Source organism: Pipra filicauda, unplaced genomic scaffold, assembly GCF_003945595.2.
Source record: "Pipra filicauda isolate LSUMZ 115617 unplaced genomic scaffold, ASM394559v2 scaffold36_size6622888_pilon, whole genome shotgun sequence".
Lineage (NCBI taxonomy): Eukaryota > Metazoa > Chordata > Aves > Passeriformes > Pipridae > Pipra > Pipra filicauda.
Window position 1 is genome coordinate 2,488,449 of NW_024104498.1, and position 8,756 is coordinate 2,497,204.

The window sequence follows — 8,756 nt, forward strand, 5'->3', positions numbered from 1 at the left end:
ACAGCATGTTTATATCAAATTTCTCTTTCTTGTTAACTTCCTTTTTCCTCAGAAATTGCTGAGAGGAGTTTGTGCTTTTTTTTCTACAAGCTGTACAAATTCATCAGGGTGCTCCTGTTCTCATTATCCTTCTGAGAGAAAGCCTTGCTCTTATACCTTCTGAAAGTTCTTACAATAGGTGAGCTTTTTGCAGCATGATTACCTTTTATACATTACAGAAAGTCAATTTCAAAAATATAAGCACCATACCAAAGGATAAAGGCAGACTGGTTAATTTTTAATCTTCCTGAATGTGTTGATATAATTGATTCCTGAATTCTAAAAATTGCCATTCAGGTAGCCAATACTTTAGGGGCAGATACTCAGGATTATCCTATCACTCTTCTGTTTTCTTTTTTTTTTTTAATTCTTGTGCTACACCAGATCTTTTTAAAAGTGCTGTAGGTTTTCCTGGTTCATTTAGCTCCATCTGCCTGCTTCAAATATGGTTTCATTATGTGGTAGACTGTCTACAAGTGTCTTCTTTCTACAGAAAACTTCTAAATTAAATGTTAGCAGAGTATGAGTGTTTGCTAAGCAAGGATTTGCCTTGTCTTCTTAAGAGGTTCCTCTCAAAGAAAAATTCTCTTTTCACCAAAAAAAAAAAAAAAAAAAAAAGAGGAATTCTGCTCACTGTGTTGGGACATGTCAACTCTGTGCAGTGAAATACAGGACAGTTCCTTGCATTAGTGCAATCCAAGAGTTCCCTGCATTAGTGCAATCCAAGAGTTCCCTGCATTAGTGCAATCCAAGGCTGGTAGCAGCACCAGACAGAGTAGATCAGATCTGGAAGCAGGACAGTGTAGATCAAGTGGCCCTGTGACTAAGCCAAGGATCCCTCCTGTGATACTGAGGGTCTTAAGCTGTGCCAGGGGAGGTTTAGGTTGGATATCAGGAAGAAATTTTTTACAGAGAGAGAGTGCTCAACCATTGGAATGGGCTGCCCAGGGAGGGGGTGGACTCACTGTCCCTGGAGGTAAGGACAGACTGGATGTGGCATCAGTGCCATGGGCTGGGAACCACAGCGGGGTTGGATCAAGGGTTGGACTTGATGATCTCAGAGGTCTTTTCCAACCTGGTTGATTCCATGATTCTGTTATCCTGTGATAAGGGGATGAGATGTTTTGGACCCAAACTGCTTTGTGTACACCCGTGTAGGTGTTTTTAAGTCGGAAGAGAGAAACCCTACAATGTAAGATACATCTGTCAACATTGCTAAAAATGCATCCAAAGGTGTACCTGTGAAAAGCACAGTGCACGGTGAAAAAATGCTTTAAATGGGCTGAGCAGAATATCCACAGCATTCCTGACATTGGCTACTCAGTAAGATGAGTGGGAAACATCAGCTGAAATGGTGCCGAGTGTGTGAAAAACACTCTTGGGTCTTGCCGATAAGAATTTATACATTTCCTGACACCAGACTACAGCACCAAATTCCTAACTGAAATAACTTATAAACCTTGAATTTTGACTACTTGGGGGAAATAAATATAAGTAATTAGTCACATTTTTAACGATTGTCTGGATTTTTTTGCAGACAGCAAAAGATAACTGTGCACGGTTGCATTTCTAATAAAACAGAAACTAGGCTGTATTATTTATAAGACAAGGACATCACTTGCTTAGATTTTGGAAATATTCTGAGCTCTAGAACTGGACTGGCATTTTCAAAGTTAGCATGGGGATGTTGATGTTTGAAAGAAAAAACAAATCATGCCTCCCAAAGACTCACAAACTTGAAGTACATCTGCAAACATCAGAAAATGTTTAGAATGTTGGAGTAAACTTAAATTTCATGAGAATTGTTTATTCCTAATTTGCATGCATGAGTCATGTAATTGTCAATGGGTGATGAAATAGGGAAGCAGGTGGTAATGTCTGCACACTGGCTTATGAGTGGAGTGTTCTGAGGCAGGATGTTTTTCAGTCTGTAGGAGAGTTACTGGGAAACATGACAGACCAAGTTCTTTTGGTTATTGGACAAAGAGATCTGAAAAAGCAGTTTAATAGGCCAGGAGGATAAATGTTTTGGCTATGTTAGAAAGCCTGTTATAAGAAAAGAAAGATGATTTCTCAGGTACGACATATGAAAATATTGCAGGCTCAAGAAATACAAAGTATTCTGAGGGCTCCTAATATAACCTAGCTCATCCAAAGATAAGAGAATAAGGAAGATCAGAGAGGTATATTTGCAGTGAGGAAAAAAAAAAAAGTCACACCCTTTTTGTTCTGCCCAATGGCTTCATTAAAAAAACCAACAACAAACCACCTTGTTATGAAATTGAAATGCACTGTCTGTGTTCTTCCACTCTAGCACAGGCTGTCATGTTGCATGAGATTTGCATATTCCCATAGAATTTATACTGCTTGGAGATCTTTCTAAGCAGAATTATACCACAAAAAGTAAAGTACTATATATCCAGTAATACACTATCCTTTCAACTAAAGACAAGGACAAGAAAGAAAAGCAGTTATATATCCTTCAAAAATACTCTTTTGGAAACAGATTATAGAACTACGTCGTATTTCTGAAATGTTTCTAACCACTAGTCTGTACATGCTGCTGTTTTGGCTGCTAAAACAAAAAAAAGTTAAAAGCTGAGATCAATGAGATGGAAGTTCAGCTTCTCCAGTTCAGCTCAGGATCTGTTCAGAAATGAACAGCAGCAAGAGAACGGGAGGTGGATACGCCCAGCACATGGATACGCCCAGCACATGGATACGCCCAGCACATGGATACGCCCAGCACATGGATACACACACAATGTAGTTGTAAATCCTTGGAAAGCACCGCACAGTATTTACAGTGTAAAATTCTCCGCCTGTCACAAACTAAGCCGTCCCGTAGGCTGATTTTTACCACATTTCAGATTACAGTGGAAATAATTAAAGTTCTCTTTATTGCTGGGTCACTACTGCAGAATGATGAAATCCAGGAGAAGCATTGCAAACTGCAGAAAGCTTTCGGAAGTGCTCGGCCATCGAGATCAGCATTTCTGACTTGTCCATTTTGAAAGATGATAGCTCTGTGCTGAAAGCTAAAGGCAAATGTTTTGTCATTGGCTTGTTGCATTACAAGCTCCATTTAGGACTAAACCATCCGTACAGTGCCAGGAGATAGAAACCATGTAAGCCACTACAAACTTGAGAGTCATTGTGGGATCTCCACTGTGTACGTCTCATCCTCACTGAAATAGAGTTTCCAAGTAGTGAAGTCTTTGAATGGACTCTGGAGAGAAACTTGCACGGGAAAGAAGTGGAATCCTCCAGTGGTTTGCTCAGAAAGCTGCAGTTTGTCCACCTGAACCCTGAGTTGAGAAGCTGTCTGGAAAGTGAGAGCCATTTTATTGCAACTAGTAAGCAGAACCAGCTGGAAGAAGAACAGGCAGGAGGTACCTATTTGGACAGAGGTTGTTAAGCAGAATGAGAATCGAAGGTGAAGCAAGATCAATCAAAAAGAATGTTCTTGTTTTCAGACTTCCAGTGCTTTAAGGTCTTTGAGAAAATGTCCCTAGGATTAAGAAGTGCTTTGCCAAGCACGTTTTGTCATTATTGCCTCGGTAGCAACCCATGAATGCACTGAAGTTGCCAGGCTCTCTGGTTCTGTCATGTCTTCCAGTGCTTCAGCAGATCAGTGCAAAGCAAATTAATTAAGTACTGTACTTTGCTTTATATATCTCTTAATGAGCATGTTAACAAAGCCAATTCATATCCAACAGAACAGCCTAACAAATTCTAGCATTTGTGAAACGTCAAGTAAATTTGTGTGCTCACAAAATCCAGGGCATGTTTCTAGACCTAAAAAATAATCTGGATGAAATGAGAATTCATACAAACCATCAAATTACTAACCATCAGTGTTCAATCACCTGCTTTGATCCTATATTTCTGATTCTTAATGGATAGAATTCTGTCACCAAAGTGCATGAGGAGACGCTGTTGTAACTGTGTCTGCACCAAGAGTGGCACTTGGCAAATAACACATTCCTTGAGACAAGGTGGTTGTAAAATTGCATACAGGTCTATAGCTTTCCTCTCTTCACTACTTATTATAAAGTTCTCTTTGGCTAAATTAATTTCCTAACGACAATCAATTATGATAGTTGTTGCTGGTTTCTATTACGTTTTGCACATTTCCACTTTAGTGCCCCTAAGATGTAAGCTTCCTGACTTTCAATACATTAAGCTAATGTATTACCACATTACTGTAATCAGATGCTCACAGCCCTTCCCACCATCTGCAATTTACTTTTCCAGTGATCAGTGCAGAAACCATCGTGTTAAAGCTGTGTTATTTTACTGGACAACAATCTCCTTGCTATGTAGCTTTTAGTTCATTATTATAGTGCAGTCACTCTTTCCACAAAAAAAGCTGGGGGCTATGAGAAAATTTAACTTGCTGAATACAAAAGCAAGGTCAGCTTTTGTGAAAAATGTAAATTTGACCCATTAGGGAGAGGTGATTTTTTTTTACTATACAAGCAAATGCAGTGAGGACAAACAGACAGGCTTTGGGTGTGCAAAGCCTTCTTCAAGTGAGAGGTTTTTCCCCTCGACAATTGTAATAGCTGTTATAACAAAATAAATGACTTTTTCTTGCCTTATCTGTATTCTTAGCCCATCATAACAAGAATTTTTCCCTATATGTGTGTACAAAACTGAAACCATAGGGATCTTAAAATTATTTGTGTTCTTTCTCTAAGTTGTAGGGTTTATGCACCTTTAAACCACAAACAATTCCTGCACAGAGACATGGGTGTGCAACACTGAAATTGCATCACAAGTGTTTGATACAGAAAATGAAGACATTTCCCTTGTTAGAATTAGCAGAAGGAATTAAGTTAGAATGCAATGATTACATGAATTGAAAGCTCCTTTTTTCTCCAAAAGTACATGTAAGATCACACAGGACAGGAAATCCTAAAGAGGGCTTGCTGCATGTCAGCAGCAAAATAGAATCAAGTACTAGCTCCAGGAGCCTTTAGGCATCTTGACTTGTTTTGGGGGCATGTGCTCCATCCAGTAAGAGAGGTGACAGAGCAATGCAAACAAGAAATGCATAATAAATCTGTACCCTTTTTAAAACTCATAAGCTTATCTTACAAACAGTCCATCAATTTTATGAAATGGTGTTTAATAAATGCAGCAGATTCCCATAGCATAACTACAGAACCGTCATGAATAATGGACATAATGAAAGAAATACACCTCCAAGCACAGAACAAGCTAATGAATGACTACATCATCAGATTAAAAAAAAAAAAAGAAGAAAAAAGAGGGTGACTTAGAGTTACCTGCAAATATCATTCTGTAAACAAATTTGAATATAAAAGCCATGCAGAGTTTTTATTCTTCAAATTTGTATAAAGGATTTGTCATCTTTGAAATGACAATCCACTCAAAGTACAAAGCAAAATGTTCTGAAGGTGCCAGTTTGATTTGTCAGAAATACCAGGAAATAGGGCAGAATACAGCTGAGCATAAATTCCTACAAAAAGTTATCCTCAACTGAGTGATCACCAGGGAGTATAATACTTGTGCCTCCACTTCATAGACATATTGAGGAACAATAGTGCACTTATCACTAATCAGTACTATTGCCACTGTACTCCAGAAAATTGTGTTTACAGAGGCTTATTGCTTCCTTTATTTTACTGTCCCCAAACCTAAGACAGACTTGGATCAGAAATGGCCCTTACTTTTCCCTGATCAGAAATAAAAATACATAAAACCCCCCCCCGAAATCACTTGCCTCCCCATCAAGAGTTTGAAAATAAAAAGAAACGTATTTTCCTGTGTTTTCCCAGTGTACTGCCTACCACATTCAGGCCAGTGTCACATACTGAAAGATCAGATAGATGACAGAGTGATCACCTGACAGAGAGGGCACAAAGACTAAAGCCTGGATTTTCCACCCAGCTCAGGTTGTCTGCCTTTAGCTCTGAGAACGGGGTGGTCTGAGGCTGCACCTGATGGTGTTGAGCCTTCTGGGCAAATGTTCCCATCATATTCCTGCATTTAGCACCTCTCTGCCTGCCTGAATGGCTCCTCGTTAAAGGGGAAAGTGAACTCACAGCGAGGAGGAGGGAGAAACAAATACCTCACATGGGATGACAACTTTCAAACTACTTTACAGGTAGGGGAGAGGCAGCTCCCACGGCAGGGATGGGGTAAGAGCAACCCTTAAACCAACTCCATTGTGCATGTTAGCTGGGCAGCCCCACCCTATGTCAGTGTAAATAACCACTAAGGCAGGGCCAGTGAAGGAATCTGGGTTTATCTGCTCCATCCTCTGATCTGAACAGCTGTGTTTCAGTGGGAATCTGGGATCCCCAAGGTCTCCCTTGCTGCGTTATAACACTATAAATAGCAATTTTTGTTACGTAAAAAAAGGGTAAACAGGTCAGTAAAGATGCTGGAAAATGTTGCATCTAACTGTACTTCTCCATGATAATTAGTGAAAACTTGGCAAAAGCAGAAAAGGTGGTCCTGTGCCCGGTGTGAAGTTTAAACATCCAGAATCCAGGATTTTATACAGGGTGTTTACATCTCAGTTAACAAGTCTTTTGACTCGACTGATGCATGTATAATACTCGGTGCCAAAAGTACACATACTCTGGATGGTGCAGTATCACCTCCACTACAAACAGAAATGTTTTCAGTTTAGACTGAAATGTTTTCAGTATAGACACAGTAAGGGAAAATATCTTTTTTATTTCCCTTTATTTATTTGGAAGCTTTGTTTCCTACGTATAAGAATTATCAAGGAGAAGGTATGAACTTCTATCAGCAAGATAGAACAGGAAAAAAATGTCAGAAAAGTGCAAGAAATATAAAGAGCAATGTACTAAATGTGTGATGTGGATGTTAATTTGAACAAAGAAATGTTTAGATTTTTAGGATGACTAAGATGTGTTTTAAGGGATCTCAGAATTAATCAGAGGCTTATTCATGCAAAGCAATGGCATGCATGGGGCCTGGTATCAGTAAACTGCTTCTCACTGTTTTGTTGCCTTTTTTTTTTTAATGTTTCAGGAAGCCAATTAAAAAACCACAATTATAAGCAATCTGGTTATGTCACTGCATTTCCTGGATGGTAAATCAGTAAAATGATGCTTGGACTTTGTATAATTTAGCCCACAGATGTCTCCCGGAGGAACATAAATGTACATAGAAAAGATACATGGGGTTTTGTTTGGGTTCATTTAGAATGAAAAGGCACAGCCCTACTGCAAAGCATATTTGTGACACTGGGAAAAAAAAATAAATGTGTTTGTTGCCATCTGGCTCTTTCAAAATGATCCCTTCAGAGATCTGTCTCTGTCTATTTATACCACATCCATTGTCATCATATCTGACCATCCTATGAGACAGCACTCTGGGCAAGAGACATAAAGAATGGTATTCTGAAAATTACAGAGATGATTCTCAGCATAGCAAGACTAATGAATGAAGTGTGTAGTTTACACCAGATGAGGATCTGCCCTTATAAATGAATCACCTGCTCTTAAAAAATTTTGAAACACCCTTTGTCATGGTTTTTTGCTTTGCTCTTCTGATGAGCATTTCAATGCATGTAAAGACATATCTCATTCATGATAGTATTCATGAACCTATTCACACACAAATAGACCTTATGTCAGAAAAGCTTATACATTCATCTCTGAAATTCTGTGTAAGGAGCCAGGCTAAGAGGAGCTTGGAAGGGCACTGAAGAGTGAACAATCAAAGATAAATCAAACACAAGTACTGTATATCTGATAGTGAGGGTAGTAGGCAGTGTTTGCTATTTCATATCTAATATTCAGGAACACAAACAGAATATTGTGCCCTTTCCCTTTATACAGCTGTCTCTCCTTTTTTAAGGTAATAATCCCCAAACAGGCCCTACCAAAACTTACCTTCTGATTAAAGGCATTGTGAACATCCACTCAAGGAACAGGGATAATACCATGTGATTTAGGCATCCATTTACATCATTCAAATACCAAATATTCACAGAAAAAAGCCCATGAGGAAGCTATAGGAAAATGTGTTAATATCTTAACAACAAAGGTACTAATAAAACATATTTACCTGATTTGTGGGAGGTACTTGGTTTCAAAAATTAAAAGTGGCCACATTGAGCCAATGAGTTACTTCTTTCCTAATTTCATATCCCGCCCAAATGATAAAACTGTCCAAAATATTTGACCAGCCTAAGGGGAAAATCCCAAATGAAGTCCACAGAGTTCCTTGGTACAACAGAAGAAATGCTATAAACATCAAGGGTTTATAAGTAGTGTTCTACCAGTCTTTGCAAACTGTACCACCAAAACTCACAAAAAAATTCCAAACCTGACATAAAACTTAAAAAAGAGGCCAAAAATTTTGTTTTCTTATCAAATCCAGTCTAACATAGGGCAGGGGGTACAGACAGTTGCATTACTCACATACTTCTCCACAGTCCTGTAAAAGGGAGTCTCTCAGCTTTTAACTGTTTAAAGATTTCTGAAAGCTTTCAAAATGCTTTTCCATCCAATACCACAGACCCAGCATTCCTGCTACTTAAGGCAAAGGAAAAGACACCACAAAACTTACCAGGTGCTCGGGTATGAAGGAGGATCTGCAGCAATACAGCAACACCACACTGAGTGGCTTCATTCCACTCTATTTAACCCACCTGGGAGCAATAAGGGGTAGTTCTGTGCAGCTTTAAGTTTCCAGAACCTGCCCTA